Here is an 18,320-nt window from a genome sequence, read left to right as displayed (position 1 = left end):
AGAACTGTCGTTAAAATACTATAAATAAAGTATTATTATATATAGATAAATATTGAACAACAGTAAATGCGTTAGTTTAAATGTTAATTAAAATAGACAAAAATGTAATTTCCAGAAAACTCAGTCATTTTTAAATATTTTCACTTTAAGTCTTCGAAGTGGTTGGTTCAGAGCGCTCAAATGAAAACTGCAGCAATTCATTACCGTCATAACATTTCAAAGACTACATCTCGTTTAAATGGATCAATCTATCGTCGCTCCGGGCGGAGCGCGGCCACCGTACGACGAAAACATGTGAATAGTCAAAAGTGAGGCTGGCTTTGATATTGCCAGTGGCACCAATTGCTCGTATTGAGCTTCCATTACATTCATAACATATTCCAATGAACACCGACACGCGAGTGAATTTGATTATAAGTCTGTTGCTTGTTTTATATCAGGAAATTAAATTGATTAATTAACAACATTAACAAGTACATTGTTTAATTTTGCTAATAATTGAAAACCTCATTTATACATATCTGTTTTATTTACGTAAACATAGATGTGAACAAAAGTGTACGTTCAATAAGTATTATTTTTATATAAAGATTACGCAATCACTTTAAACAAAACTAGTCAACACGAAGGTGTAGTAACATTTACGTAAGGTACAAAATCCACATGAAATATTAATTTATCAGAAAAGCCGTTAAAATAAATGAGCCAGAATGGAGTCTGCTTCCACGACAATTATATAAAGTTAAAATGGAATCAAGCACTTTAATCTGAAAGTTTAACTCGTATTATTTCTTTTCTGCTTGCTCTTCAGTATATTGCATCTTGCGCGTTTGTTATAAGACTCTTTTTAGCATAGATGATAGCACAGTGTTTATTTAACGAGTGATCTCAAGACTTGGACGATCGCTCTCCGGGTCTGCCCGAGTCCTCAGTAGGAGCCATTCCACCAGATGAGCTTTTATTACACGATCCTATTTACTTCCTTTCATTCCGTGGATATAATTTATAGCACACCTAAATTATTCTTTGATATCTCCGTCCCGTCGAAGTGCATTTTTTTATTACACACTGCATCTTGGTTTCATCATTACATTTATTTTGTTTGTTCTAGTTTAATTGAATACGTTTTGGTTTGACGAGTGCGAAAAAAATTAATTATATAAAGCGTTTGTATTAAAGTCACAAGGCAGGCAGGCATGAAACATACGTGTTAATGTATAGAGAATAATACAATTATGTGAAAAATATGCAATAAAAAAGAAAAGCAAAATAAAAACAATAAGTGAAATATACAGATTCCTTATGAAGATACTAGATACATACCTTCATATACATACCCATCGGCACTACATACTACATACCTTATACATCGATATGATTGTAGAAGCTGCCGGAAAAATACATGCGGGCTGGTATGTTTACCAAAGTATTATAAAAGTATCGTATAAAATAAGAAATATTCCTGAAAAACACTTCCCTTTGTAGATCTTATCGTTTCAATATATGAGTAACTGGAACTATTTAGTTTACGGTTAAAGACATTTATTTTCTCAAAAGATTTACATTTAAATCACTTACAGAGAAAATTACGGAACAATTAGAAAAAAATAATAATTAAATCGAATAGGCGTACATAGTAAGACAATGAATGTTACAGTAACCTAATAATATCGGTACAGTGCAAGCAAGTACGAGTAGTTTGTGACGTGATGTAGGGTAGTCCGGTAAAAAGAAAATATAAAAAATAAATAAATATAGTCCGTATGCAAAGCAAAGACAATTAAGGGAGGTGACACATTAGACTCATCTGATGTTTTTAAATTTTGGTGTGCGATTGTTTATTATATAGACTAGATTGTAGATTATATAGTTTATATGAGCAACCAGATATCTAGTTATTATAATCTATATTACAGTACATTATGATTGCACAAAAAGATAAAACTTAGAACAAATACCGATATAAATTATCAATAATATAAAAAATATTTGATACTGACGTACATGATTATGATTTTAGATAGTAGTTTTAAAACGACATCTATACGACAGGCGTTGGTTTCACTCCGTCGGCGGCAAGACTCGTTGATAGTCTCTTTGTTCGTTTAATTATACTATAAAGGCTTCATTTCGGTTGTGCAATAATGGCACTACGGAGTCTGGGATGATTTAAATAAGTTGTTAGTACATTACATACAGTCTAGGATACGTTATTAGAAATCTATATACATATATGTATACCTTCTGTTATTTGATGATGACAAAGCTAACCTGTTTACCTGTTTGTACCTTGCTAATTCATAGTTGTGCTAAAGAGAAAGTAGACAACCTATATTTTTCCTTGTGTAAAAATTCTCTCGACTAGTGTTCGATTTTCGAACGAACTATTATTACCTTGGTTACAATAAGGCACATAAAGGATAATAATAATAATATCTTGGGACATTATTCACACACGGCCATCTGATCCTAAATTAAGCAGAGCTTGTGCTATGGAAACCAGACAACTGATTTACTACTTCTCTTTTGTAAATACATACTTATATAGATAATTACACCCAGACTCAGGACAAACAGACATTTTAATGCATCGAAATGTCTGTCCTGGGTGGGAACCGCACCCACAACCTTTGGCGTAAAGACAAGTATCTACTAACCACACCAACCGACTCGTTAAATGCAACAGCAACTGCACTCACTTATGATGCTCATGTATATCTTGTATAAAGGACTGGAATACTGGTCTAATATAAATGCATTTAACGTGAATCGCGAGTAATTTCAAACAAAGCTTGTATTACACATGTTATATATTTACGGGTTATAACTTAGCAACGAACTTAGGACTAGTTAGTAAACAATTTGATGGTAGTTCAATAGTTTGAGCTCGTCTCAGTTCAGAAATGCAAGCAGTAGTATCAACGTAATGTGTGCACAATGCGATCCGCACGCTATGAATATAATATGTACTCGTATGTGTCGAATCGATAGTCGACGTACATGTCAACGTTTTTAGGCTTATGAATAGTTAACGTCTGTTGAGCTGCAGCGTGTGCAGGAATCTTATTATTATTTGTTTTGTTAATTATGTATATATTATTGCCTAAATACATATTGCCTATATACATAAATCATTGAGTATGTGTCAATTTCTATGCTTATCTAGAATTTGAAGTAAAGATTATGGGTATTTCGATTAGAAACCTATCAAACATAAACATATTAATTAAGTATTGGTCTAGTAATAGTTTTTTTCACAAATAACTGGATTAGGTAAGTAAATTACAAAGATATATAGATAATTATGTTTTGTTTAGGTTTGTATACAGTTATGCACAGTTATTGTGTATAGACATAAAGAGTAAAATTGGGCGTTAAAGTGTCTTAGAAGTACAACGATTAGTGTCGCATTGCAATCTAGAGCATGCGTCTAGCTGTGTCATGTTCATGGGTAAAGGTTACCATTATTTTTAGTAGTTATTTTTTGTTAATTACGTCTACATAGTATTGTATTTATTACTAAAGAGTAATAAAAGTGACCATTCAAATATAATAGTCATGAATTAGCCGGATGTTTGCAGCGTGTTTTTCTAAGGGACCATTACAGACAACCCCATCGTTATCCGGTTTTACTCCCGAGATGCCCGAGCTGGACATCGCAACGCTCGTTTTAAACCCATTTTCATTACTGCGCCCCCTTCCCGCTAATGTTAATGTGCTCGTTGTGTTAGTCTTTAGTCTTCATTCATATTGTTGGTTCAGTTAAGATCATGTACATATAAAATATATATATCCTTCACCTACTTAAAGATTTTTATTGTACCAGCTGTAAAAATTTTGACCTCTACTACTCAATATTATTAATTATTTCTTTAAAAATGTGAATAAATTATGTTTAAATAGTTTAGACTTTAAACTTAAATTTTATTGAAAATGTTATGTATATTTATTGGAAACCCTAAAATAAAGCTTTGAAATTAAACAATCACTTCTTGATCACCTCAATCAGAGGTAGGATTACCTTTGTCGTCAAAGGAAATAAAACTTTTGATAGTTTAAAAAACTGTGTGTGAATTTTCAGCTGAATCGGTTAGGAGGAACTGATTTAAAATTCAGTTGGAAGATTTAGTCCACACGTGTAGCTCATAAAATAACGTTAAAAGGTTCCACTGTAACATTACAAATATATAAAAACGTCGATTAACATTCTATCATTTTAGAACGAATTTTGTATTCAGTGCGCCGTTTTCCATTGAAACATTTTCGTGCCGTCAGATATTGCGCAACCGATGAAGCAGTAATATCCTTTATCTGCTAAATCTCTTATTCGATTTGATTTCTTACCTGAACTCTCAGCTTCTTTGTCGGCATTTATACTCTAATCATGCAAACGGTTCAAAGGTTAAGCTCTTTCAATTTTTCTTGTTTTGGACTTTGTTGAGGTAAATTGGATTTTTATGTTGAAAGCCTAGCGAAATCTAGATTCTATCCTACTTTTGATAGAGCACGTATAATATAGTTTGGAAATAAGTTATTACAAATAATTCCGTGATTTATCTGTAATAAACGAAAATTAATGGATACAATAAATGACTATATCAATTTAGCCGCAAAGACTCAGTGGCTCGAAGACAAGAATTAACAGGTGATGCCAAATTCAAAGCCGGGCATAGACTACTGAATTTTCATGTGCTTAATTTGTGTTTATAATTCATTTCGTGCTCAACGGAGAAAGAAAACATCGTGAGAAAATCTGCCCGAGTTAATTTTAGATTTTCAAATCAATTGTTTATTATACATGTTTGTTTCATCACGATGATGGCAAGTTGGCTACGTTTTGTCAGATTGTTGACGTTTATGGTTTCCACTCCGCTCCTTCGAGCTGTAGGTTACATACACATATAGCCTTTTCGATAAAAGGACTTCTTAGATAAAGATAAGTTTTTTCAGATCTGAATGTTAATGCCGGAAAAAAGTGCGTTCAACCAAAAGAAACTCTTCGGCTTTATTATTATAAATATAGTTGCAAATTATACTTAGTGATAGTGCCTTGTCACATGTCACATATTCTACCGCCAAACAGCAATGTTTAGTGTTCCGTGGTATGAAGGGGTCACCCGTGAGCCAGTGCTACAGGCACATGGCACATAACATCTTAGGTTAATATTCCATCTAATTAATCAACTTTCCATTTTATATTAAAAAAAATATTACAATAATACAAATTAATTCAACTTTTAGAGTTTTTTTTTGTTGTCATAAGAGAAAAGTTTAGTTACATACTACATTTTTTTTTATTTAAAAATAACTCGGAAACGTTATGTAAGCTTGTAGCAGATACTCTCAAAACTCTTGTCGATATATTTACCTGGCTAAAACTGAAATCTAATCCATTCGAATTGAAAACTACGTTACTTACTAAAGTTTATGTAGACTTGAGATCATAGAATATTATAGTCTATTACGTCAAGTCTCAATTTTATTAGAATTGAACTAAAGGCTCTTTGACTAGTTTTTACAAATATTACTATAGTTACAATAAACAAACATTCACGAGAGCGACAATTATAATCATTAGAAAACATGTACAAAATATTCATACAATTTATAGTATAATTGATAAATAAATAAATTAATATTCAACAACCGTATAAAACGTTTAAATAAAGTAAAATTCGTTAAAGTAAAACTTGATATTATGACTGTTAACTTGATATAAATAATTCGCATAACCTTAATCCTATCTCACTTTTTCGTCGTTACAAAGTGTATGTACGAATTTATTTACTTTAGAACAATCAGTATCGCGATTATTCATTTATAAATAGTTAGCTATTCATCTCCGAAATAGTTAATTATTCTTGTCACACAATCTAGCCTCGCATCATTTATTATACGACTAAGATTGCTGTTTTCAACCGATTATAAAGATATGTTGATCAGAGCACAGTTCAATCCTCACAGCACAATTGCTTATACGCTCACAACACAAGTACACGACATGTGCACACACAAGCACACTGTGGTCTAGTACTGTTGATGACTGGAGCGGCTTTATTAATACATCGAAACGATGATAACTATTTTTTAATGCTTCGTTTTATATATCGTTTTATATATTTTATACATTAACATCGGGGGACTTTTCCAAGAACTTAATTATACCCAAACTAATACTATTTCCACCAGCGGCTTCGCCGGCGGGTTTAGGGGGTGGGATTGTGCTGTGGCAGATGATACCCTATGTGTTTTTCTGTACCCCTGACAGCGTGTATGCAATTTTCATGACGATAGGTTTAGTGGTTACGTAAAGGGTAACAAGGAAACTTTCTCATTTATAATATTAAGTAAGGTTTGTAACTTAATTGCGGCAAAATGAAGTTACTTATTAGTTACATTATTAATTGTTTTATTACTTGTTATGTATTTACTGCGTTCGTATATAAGTACGCTTTGTTTTACCGCACAAGATACATTAAAACTTTGTAATGCAAATAAAGCCTGTTGCTAATTAAAACTAAAATGTAGAGGACGAATGTACATAAAAGGCAATCATTGTTGGACGGTTGAGATCTATGTATGTCTCAGAACATTTAACACATACGGTTGTGTTGTATACACAAGGCGAGACTTGTCGCGGCATTGTGAACTGTGATTTAATCTCTATACATAACTATAACCGACCGATTTACAGACTGACATACCAATTAATTATTATCAATGTACGACTGTAGTAGATAGAGGTTTTAATTTCGGATTTTATCTAATTCAATTTTTATTTTCCATATCTTGTAGAACTGTCGGTACAATGCGATAAGCTTATTAGCTAACATTATAGAATACTATAATAATAATTTGGATATGATATTGCAAACAGAAATTTTAGTATCATATTAAGTTAACAAATTATGATACAAGTGAGTTTAGATCATTCATGAATGTCACGACAAGACGCGTGGGTGTTGAAGTGAACTCGAACGCGGGTGTGACGCAGGAGCGAGACCGCTATCGGGTTAATATTTCTTTACATGACACATTATTTAAGTAAATTGTCTGGTCGGTCCGGGGTGTAGCCGTACAAGGACAATTGCAGTTCATGAGGACGGCGAGTCTCCTTTGTCAATGCTCCTTAGAAGAAATCAGTAAGGCGGACATTATGCTATGTATTTTTTTATTGATCGCGGTTTCAATTGACTAATCGAAGACGCGTTATGTTTTCATAAGACCTAGAAAATAATCTTTAATCCAGAAAACATCAGCTTTGTCGTTTATGTGATTTGTTCTTACATACCTACCACCATAAACATGTCTGCCAGTTAATCTTAATATATTAAATTATAATTCGGCGTAAAAACACAACAAGATCAAGACATACAAGATCGTAATTGTTTTTATAATTCAGTTCATAATTATATAAGTATACGTATAAGTATAATTCAGTTGTTAATTTCACCAGTCGCGGCTTCGTAAATATAAACAATACTTACTTTTTTAATTCTTACTTTTTTAATACTCTGTACATTCATTTTATTCATTTCATTTTGTGTTGAGCTTGACAAACATAAAATGTAATTATAAATTCTGTTAGCGGCATCAGTTAAATTAAATTTTCATTCATCTTGATTTTTAGATATTTAGTTTTTTGTTTATTATTAAATGAATCATTTCGAAATTCTTGAGTAAGCTGTAAGTAATAAAATGTAATAAAAGTAATTTCAATTTTTTTAAATACTTTGCTTATTATTTACGTAAAGAATATCGCCACTCTTTACCAAGAAGCCGCCTGATCGGTTAGATGTCTTAACGCTGAGTGACAAATGATCTGTAGGTCTTAGGTCGTTAACGGACACTCTCGAGACATTGTACATTTTTTCGTCATCTAATTGAGGTGTTAGACACGGAAATATATTTTAAAAAGGGTCAGGATTATTACTTCCCAAAGGTTTTATGAATAAAAAAAAAACAGATTGATTGTAAGCAATATTATTATATGAATCATCAAGCTATATGTATGTAGCTAATGGTATATGTACAAATGTGTAGAACACTGATATTTGTCATACGCTGACTATATTATATGTATAAAGAAAAAACTGCAACACATGTAAAGCGATCAACAAGAATATTATTATATTTTATCGCATATATGACGGGGAGTTTTCTGAGGAAGTGTTTGGATTGGTCCCGACCGCTGAATTTCACCACCGGACAGCGTGTCAGAATTCTAAATTCCACCTTCACCTCGATGTCTAGAAATCCAAAATAGCGCGATTTTTTAAGGCGCACCTCGTAAAACCATTCTTTGGAACCAGCTTTCGCCGGCGGCTTTTTTGAACCGATATGACATACAAATCTTCAAGAAAAAAGCGTACTCATTCATTAAAGGCCGGCAACGCATCGGCAAGCCCTCGGGTATTGCAGGTGTCCATGGGCGGTGGTAGTCAGTTTCCATCAGGTGAGCCTCCTGCTCGGTTGCCCCCTCTAACATAAAAAAAGAATAGTTTGTAGTGTGTAAGCAAACCTTTTTTTTGTACCGCCACCCATGAAGTGCTGCCCGCGCGAAAGTGCCGCCCCCGCCAAAGTGCCGCCCGGTGCGGATCGGGCCCTCTGCTCTATGTTATACAGTAACAGTAACAGCCTGTTAATGTCCCACTGCTGGGCTAAGGCCTCCTCTCCCTTTTAAGGAGAAGGTTTGGAGCTTATTCCACCACGCTGCTCCAGTGCGGGTTGGTAGAATACACATGTGGCAGAATTTCAATGAAATTAGACACATGCAGGTTTCCTCACGATGTTTTCCTTCACCGTCAAGCACGAGATGAATTATAAACACAAATTAAGCACATGAAAATTCAGTGGTGCTTGCCCGGGTTTGAACCCACAATCATCGGTTAAGATTCACGCGTTCTAACCACTAGGCCATCTCGGCTTTTTATAATACTAATAAATATAATACAAATAAATTTATATGTATGGAAAATTTATTACATTACATCAACGGAAAAGAAACCGTACTATAATTGTTGGTCAAACAAATAAAGTAAATACAAACCACGCTACGGCTACGAGCGTCGTGCACTTTACTAATGAGCTTCGTATTACTTGTCCCCCGAGGGCCTGCCGTCCGATTCGACCTCTATCACTTATTTACACTTGTTTCGGCTTACTCGTACCTCGTCGCTACCTTGTATAAATACTTGTAATCTTAATAAAGAGCTCACTACGCTACTCGAAATAATAAAATTTATTTTTGAGAAAACGCTTAGATAAACAATATTGTTTCTATGCCACTTTACTAAATAAAAATGTAATTTGTGAAAATGAATTAAAAAAAAAAAATTAGACAACAGAAAAAGCACTAAAACGTGAAAATTACAAAAACTCAATTTAGGTTTTTATAAAAAGATTTTATATTTAACTAAAAGACTGAAATCGTTGCCAAGCTCAAATAATATACTCCTGTTTCACTTAGCAAAATAAAAACAATTTTATTTATGAATAATGGAATATGATTGACTATGATTCAGTATTTATAAATTGAATTTTTGAACAATTGGTGCGCGCAATTGAACCCGCGACTTTCTATAAGATCTACGTCCCGCTGGGCCTTCCACCCTTATGTTTATTATAGCCGCGGGTAAATAATCATATCTACGCTTATTTATTATTGTTAAAAGGCGATTTTTAAGTTCCCCTTGAGACATATTTAAATAGATGCTATAATGCATTGAAAATCACGAGAAGGTTAGCAGCTAATGTTGTCCATTTAACATTTAATATTATTCAAGTATGAATAATCTAGTATTTGAAAAATACTGCTTATTCTTAATTTTTACGAATAGCGTTCGCTATATGACCTCGCCTCGACATTATGCGTGAGCTAGTATCATGTACAATACATTTTGATTTGAAATGTAATTATTTTAGTAAATAGTTCTAGTAATATATATATATCGTCAGTGTCAATACATATATTACGTACTAAATTAAGATTATTATTATTTCAAAATATAAATATTACAAAATTGAGTAAACTCTGTAATTTTATTTCTCTTCCATTACTCGTATTGTGCTGGCAATTTACTAATGATGATGGGCTTGTCCCTGGTGGGATTTTATGTGCATTGGCTTATATTGCTTATTCATACTCATTTCGTACACATCTTAATTCGTGCGAAAATGCAAGACCATGTTATAATATTATGTTTCAAACATATAGAAATGTACAAAAAATGTTTTAGATGAAAATCAGTAGAATTATTTGTTTATTTAAGAGGTGCTTAGATATAAATACTTTCTGTTATGATTATCGGAATAGAGGTTAAAAATATCAAGACTGTACTCACTGCTTGCTTGTATTACTTGCTTTATTATAATTTACTAATTATTTTTTTCTTTCGTTCCAGGTATGTTTAACGATAACCTGATGAAGAAATTTAAATTTACATTTGAGTTGATTATATATAAATATAAAATTTGAATATGTTATTTTTTAAGGTAATATATCAAAATTAGTCTTTACTTTAAAAAGGAGAGAGTTTTGCGGCTTGATTACTAGCGCCATCTATCGAAACTTGGCTGAAGCACGATGGTAACTACGGAGTTTTCTCAAGCCTAACACGTTCTGAACATCGTCATAGTACATTCATTGTTGCAAAGATGGCGCTGCAAGACTTGTATTAGTTGTTTAGCACAGGGTTTTTAATATTTTTCGCTAGATGTCGCATTTTAAATATTAACTAATACCAAAATATTAATATTTGGAATACGTATTTGATTGTATTTTTAAAATAATCCGATAAAGTACTATTTTTTAATTTGCATTATAATGCTCTTTAAAAACATAAAATTTAACGGCCTTATTTATAAATCGTTGCTTAGCGGCTGTTTAATTAAATAAAGATATCGCTAATTGTCATTATTGATTTGACATTTGAAAGAAGATGCATTATTTAACTAATCAACGCAACGTTTCTTTTAAAACGTAATTTTATTAAGAATCCGTAATGAATATCAGAGATAATAATTAAATATCTCGACCAATGATATCGGTCAAATTGCTTAATATTATAATAAAGCGTCTTAATAACAAATTAAAAACATTTCAGCATATTTTTATCGAAAAATTATATTTCGAACATCTTGGTTAAAAATAGAAATAAAACACCGGGTCGCACGACGAATGTGAAAGGACTCAAGGGTGTCATACACTACTCTTTGTCATCTTTGTCGCCCTGGTACTCGACGCGTACGTGCGCCTACTTTCATATTTTGTCTTTGTTTTTTTTTATCCTGGGGCAAATAAAAAGTTTTGAAAGTCGTTTTTGATACTTTAACTAGGGTGATTGGACAGACACAATATAAGTTGTAATTACAAATTATTAATCAAATAGAAATTTGAATAAGAATGATCACAACAACATTATTACATCGGTAAACTTGTTGCGAATTGTTTAACTAAATAGTTAAAATAAATTACAACAAAATTAAAATGGAAATAATATTTAAAATATGTCCTTAAGATTTATAAGAATATTGCATAAGTATTTTTTTATCTTTTTCAATATTGGTACCTATGATAGTATTAAATAAATAATTATATCATAACGTTTTTATTATAAAATACTATCTGTTCCCCTTGACTCCGTCTGCGTCAAATTTATTTTTCGATAATAAGTTCCAGGTACCTCTCTCTACCTTTTTATTAGCCGAGATGGCCCAGTGGTAAGAACGCGGGAATCCTAACCGATGATCGTGGGTTCAAACCCGGGCAAGCACCACTGAATTTTCATGTGCTTAATTTGCGATTATAATTCATCTCGTGCTTTACGGTGAAGGAAAACATCGTGAGGAAACCTGCATGTGTCTAATTTCACTGAAATTCTGCCACATGTGTATTCCACCAACCCGCATTGGAGCAGCGTGGTGGAATAAGCTCCAATCCTTCTCCTCAAAAAGAGGAGAGGAGGCCTTTAGCCCAGCAGTGGGACATTCACAGGCTGTTACGGACCTCTAGATTGTCCTTAGATGTCGTTACGGTCGGGTCCGTGGCTTAGACGTGGTAGGGTAACAGACAGACGGAGTTATTTCCGCATTTCTAATCGTTACTCCCTTACACACGTCCCTTAAACACGGGCGACGATGCAATAATAGTATTAGCTCATACACCAATAGTATTAGGTCGGACATAAATAATTTCTTGGGAAAATGTTGTTCTCTCTAAATGTTACTGTTTTATTACAGTTAACACAGATAAAACTTAAGAAACTGCTATATTATCTTTCTTCATAATTATATAATAACTGAATTATAAATTTTTAAACGATCTACTAACGCACTAACTTTGGTGAATCGAAATAGCAATAAGAAGCATCATGTGACATCATGAATGCTGAATTGCTAAACTGAAAACGGAATGTCGACTAACGACACCTGTGTGCAGTGTCATGTATCATTTTAGAATTTATAAGAAAAAAGTATTTTTTTTCTCGTCATGGTGCTTATAATTTAACTGTAAACATAGTATTTGGGTCACAGACTCGATTGTAATACAAAACTAATATAACTTTATACGTTTAAATAGATAATATAAAAAATACCACAATCTAATAAAGCTTAAATCGATTTTTTAATAAAAAAACATGCAAAAGTGTCTCATAATGATTATTTTTGTTAAATATTTTACATACATCACGTTTTTTTTTGTGAAAACGTGTATTAATTACCGATAATTACGATGTTGTAAATGTTCTTCGCATCAAACTTGTTACATCGAATTGTAGGTTAGATTCGAGCCGCGGGAATGCTCCTATTAAAATTAGTTTCTACGATAAAATTCAATCCGCTTCCGAAAACACCCGGGAGACTTGCCCTGAGACCTTTTTCCTCATGTAAAAACTTCGGGATCTCTCGTATTCGTCAGCACATTCTGTTTCATTTTACATTTTATTGCTGTTTTGGATTTAATCAGAAATTATGTATATATTTTTAGCGTGTGAAGTTAAAATCGACGCAATATAGTCATATATGTCCATCTGGAATAATATACCTTTCAATGGCGAAAGAATTTTTGCGACAGTTGCCATGGTTCCGGAGATTAATTTTAGCATCTCTCTTTATAATATATATAGAGTACCTGATATATTATTTGCCATGAAATTCTCAGTTGTGAATAAGCGGGTACAACTTAGTTCCGAACAAGCAACGGCTATGAAAACGGTCTGCAGTTAGCGGTCGGCAGTCTTGGACTTAGTTAAGATGGAGAAAATTAAACTCGGAAAGTTAGTACTGTGTACATTTGTTTAATTGTGTTGCGACAGGCGTTCCAGCTGTTTTATACATTTTAAATAAAATAATTTTGTAAAATCAACATGTTCTATAGTAAACTGTAAATTGACAATTAACAACGTTGACAGCGTTCATTAAGTTGTACGCCCTTCGAATTTTGCATTTATATAGGTATCATCTGCCATTTACGCTTATTTCTTTTACATTTATTTTTTAATATATTTTGTATACTTATATAGTAAGCAGCAATTTACATAATCAAAATCAAAATATTCAAGCAGGCTCTTTAAAGAACTTTTAAATTTAATTTAAAGTTACTACAGTTTGAATTCTACAAAAAAGAAACGGCATGAAACTCAGTAAGTACCTATTTTTTTCTAAGAATAAGCTATTAAATAGGAACGCAAATTAAATACAATTTAACGACTCTTAATGCTTACATTATATTTTGATACAATATAATACGATTTGGTTATAATGTTTTCACGATAAGACTTTGCCGCTAGAAACACCATTTAAACACTAGTTTAAATGGCTTTTGTCCTTGAAATAAAAAGTGAATTTTCTTTACAATTGAGGTGCACTCAGTTTCAAAAATAAAATAATATGAAAAATTGCATTTAGTTTTTCTGACTAAATAAAATTCACTGGAAGGACATAGCTTTTATATTATATAACTAGTGGAACAGACACGGCCATGATTAACATCTCAAGCTTGTCAATCCGATTGTCGTTTTCAGTCTCAATGTCCGATAAAGCAGTACTCTTTCAATTAGGAGTCCTATATCAATCTCTGCAGCGCTCGCAGCTTTGCGCTTAATTGAACAGCACCCGACGCCTGTCTCTATAAAAGAAGTCATGTTTTATTATTTGCTAAAGAAAAGATTTCTGTTTAATTATAGGAATTTAATTGAAAATTCTCAGTACGATTTAAAATTATTGAAGGCTGTTCGCTGAGCTCGAGTGCTGATAGCAAAGGTAATAAATGTACGTCTGTATAGCTATAATGAGCTCTATTAATACTCTACTGAATAATGTCATAGTTATTGAGTTATTAATCTCGTATTAAATTAGCAACTTTATTTTAGTAGATAGTTAAGAATTATAATGAAAAAACAAAACAAAAAAAAAAAAACTCTGGAGGCGCCGGGTATCGATCCCGGTACCTCTCGCATGCTAAGCGAGCGCTCTACCATCTGAGCTACGCCCCCTTGATACTTAGTGATCGAAATTGTGCAATGTATACATAAAGGAAATACTATTTAAGAGGTGAAGTATAAAGTGTCTCGGGCGAGGCACGAGTGTCTCTCAGTGGTACCTTTCACCTTGATCAGATGTATTAAGTTAAGTGTTTTTTCTCTTGTAATGCACATCTAATATTTATGATATAATATTTTAAGATAAGTGACTATGGTTTAAATTAAAATATTCTTGATTGCATAACATACACACATATTAAAATATGTTTTTATATTGCAAGTCATTATATTTTATTGAAAAGTATTATCTTGACATACGGATATATTCACATTACTTTGTTATATCTAAGACATAAAGACACTATCACGTTAGCCGGCACGGCGCAATATTCAAAAGCTAAGTGAATCTGAATAAAATGCACCTCTGCTCCTCGCCGCCCGAGGCTCCAGGAACACGTCGCGTGCGCTATACGTCCACAATATGCAAATTTAATGCGACGTTATATACATGTACACTCTTATTGCGACAATGCCTTTTATACTTGTTATATCGTTACATTATATCGGCGATAGAGTTGAATAGATGAATATATATATATTATATACGTATATTATATATGTATCCTTCTCTTGATTGTGTAACGCTTCAGATTCCAAAATTCTAAGCTCCAGAGTTAATAATGTTTCTATAAAATCATTCAAATTATTCTCGTAATATACAACATCAAATTACTTTTTATTAAATTATTAGGTATATATTACGGTAGCGTCTGAAACAATAATTATTTCCAAGATTCTAGACAGGTAATATTACTTTCAATTGATGATATTCATACTATATTTTTATTTTATTAATTATGAATTCGATTTATTTATTTTCACCCCCGTAGTCGCCCAATGATGTACGTACGTCTCCCTCAGAGAGAACATAACATTTGATATTCGCCCGTTATATTCTATATTGAAGAGAAAGCCAGCCAAACCCACTTGCACGTTGTCAGCCTGCTAAAAAATGTACTCTGGCGATAGACACAGCGATGTAACCGTCGAAATCGGATGTAGTAATGTTACCAGCTTCTAATCCTATAGTCTGGTTAGAGTAACGGAGGAACTACATCACTCTGCGTTCGTCAACCCACTGGCCCGGCAAGAATTATTACTTTTTAGTCATCTCGTTATAATAATCTATTATGGTTATTATGATAAATCTTCAAACGTGTCAATTAATAAAATAGCTTTGTTCGCCTTAACATTAGTCTTTAAATGCTCCCTTGTTAGCACGTATTTCAAGATAATGGGTTATTTCAACCGTATCAGAAACATCCGTTTTTTATTGTATCTGAAGGAATCGAGAATTAAATAGCATATATGTTCGAATCTCGCAAATAAATTAAAATTTATAGATACAATGAGATGTTACAGTCGATTCGAGCGAATTGTTACCGGCGATACATTATGTAAATTTGTCATTATATTAGTAAATGTTTTATTTATAGGAGAGAAGAAAAGTTTTCGCTTGGATAAATATTTACCTTATCGTTAATGTTGTCAAAGAGGTTAATTTTTTTTTTTTACCACCGTCTAGGCTTTGCTTTGTGTCGTCTCTCTGCGTGGGACGTGGGTACCAATTATCCTACTAACAAATAATAACACTTTGTTTCTTCTGAGTTTAAGAGTTAGTGAACTAAATTAAATATAATTAACACAAACAGACAATAAATGTCACTTTATTTAGATATTTATTTAAGGTACGTTCCATGGGCTAATCTACAATTGTGTAGTATATAAAATAGTAGTCCAACACACATCAAACACATCACCATGATTGATCAAAGTTAAGAATGTCGTTCAATAGTTATGTATAGAAAAGAAATAGTACAATATAAGGCAGCACAAATTGAATTAAGAAGCGTTCGAATCGAGTACCATTCAGGGGTTGATCGTTTCGTTTCTTAAGCTTAGATTCAGACAGCTACCTTTCTTGTGTTCACCATTATTTACTAAAAATAATTATCACATTTATTAATATCACGAATCGTAAACCAAGAAATCATCGAATACAATTTTTGTACATAATAAGTTTTTGTCATATTATTTATAGAATGAGTAATTCTTATTTGGCTTATTTTGTTTTTAAAATGAATATAATATATATTTTTAAATTTTAAAGCAAGTAAGTAAATATCTTCGTTAATCTTATTGCGAATTTGAAGGTAGCTTGCAAACCGAATAGGATAACACTGTCAACTGTGATACAAACTTCATATAAAACCTTCCATCCTGGGAATATAAATTAATTATAAGTTCTATAATTAATTTAAATTTTCTTAAGGCGCTTTACAAGAACCATGACACATGAATACAGGCTTGTATTTGTAACTTAACGTTTGGGTCAAATCCCAGGAGTAAATTTTAAATAAGTTTAACCCAACTGATTCGTTTGAAATTTTGCACATATATTTATATATTAATTATACCATAAAATTTACTATATATATAGAAAATAGTTGCTAAATATAAGCTTGAATTTTAAGTATATCTTTATAACAGATTGCCTAAAATTATAAAAACAAAAACAATTTGTTTACATAGTATATCCGTATTTATTTCAAAAGTGTGATGTTGTTCTTTTATGATCTGTGTAAAGATTTAACAATTTATTTAAAAGCCTCGCGTTACAATGTCGATCGGTCGGGTGTCGGGACACGGGAGAGTATAATGAAAGTCATCGTAACAATAGCAATTTTTACTCACACCTTTGTATGGAGAGATAACAAATTGTAATTGGTCAAGCATCGCCCATGTTTATGGGCCAACCGGTGAATAAATTATCAAGTGTTTTTGTTTGGTCAATGCACGCTTGGCTTATTTATTTTGCATTTTTTAATAATAATAATTTTTGCAAAGAATCAAACCTTTGCCTACAATTTCCTTTGGCACTTAGTAACATGTGTGACTCGTTTGCATATATTTTAACAAATATTGGTATTGTACATGATTTTATTCTAATATTATTAAACTTGGTTTACTTGTTATATGCATTGTATTTTTTTTTAAATGCTATTCGCATATTACCTTTTGAAGTGGAGCGCTGTATGAAGTAAACATACGACTTTTAGTGCCATTTGGAATATAACCGATGTTATTTATTATTGTATAGCAACGTGAATGCTTATGGAAGTAAAGGATTATTTTGAAATATGGAATTAATTAGATGATTAACGTTTTCCAAATCATTCCTATTGTGTTCCTTCCTATAACAATTAATCGAAGACATTTAAGATACTCTTGTAATTTTATTTTATTAATATATAAATTCTTCTCTATTTACAGTTTAATTTTTAATTCAAAAACAATTATTTAGAATGATATCAACATTATATTTTGGTGTTTTTATTATAATTAAAAATGTTTAATATTAATAATGATATGACTTATTGCCCATTTACGACACGTTTCATATGTTACCGTGTTTAAATATCGGCTATCGCTCACATAACGCGTTCGGAATCTCAATTTGGCTAAACGATTTCTCGAAACGTTTAAAAATATTTTAAAAAGTTATTTGCAATTTTTTTTTGTTTTTATTGCTTTCTGAGTTATGCTCAATGAATAATTTCGATAATTATGTAAAATAAGAATTGTTTTAAAAATCATGTTCCTATTTCATTTATGGCTTTAAAAGTCTAAGTTCACGTCAAGTCATTGTGATCTTACATTCAAAGACATTATAATATGGTCTTGCGACATTATATCTACGACAAGAATTTTTTTATGAATTGTTGAGTTGGTCAAAACTCGATTTTACATATACAATACATTTCAAATAAATTTAAT

General features: G+C 32.0%; 1 protein-coding gene and 1 non-coding gene across 3 annotated transcripts in view; one reads left to right on the top strand and one right to left on the bottom strand.

Annotated features, from left to right (window-relative positions):
• The window catches only part of LOC126776724 (neurobeachin), a 474,955-nt gene that overhangs the window by 57,005 nt on the left and 399,630 nt on the right, over positions 1 to 18,320 (top strand). The window lies entirely within an intron of this gene.
• On the bottom strand, positions 14,423 to 14,495 carry Trnaa-agc (transfer RNA alanine (anticodon AGC)). The gene has a single exon. It is a non-coding gene; the product is annotated as a tRNA-Ala (tRNA).

This window comes from Nymphalis io, chromosome 21 (assembly GCF_905147045.1).
Source record: "Nymphalis io chromosome 21, ilAglIoxx1.1, whole genome shotgun sequence".
Classification (NCBI taxonomy): domain Eukaryota; kingdom Metazoa; phylum Arthropoda; class Insecta; order Lepidoptera; family Nymphalidae; genus Nymphalis; species Nymphalis io.
This window is presented reverse-complemented; position numbering and strand designations above follow the sequence as displayed.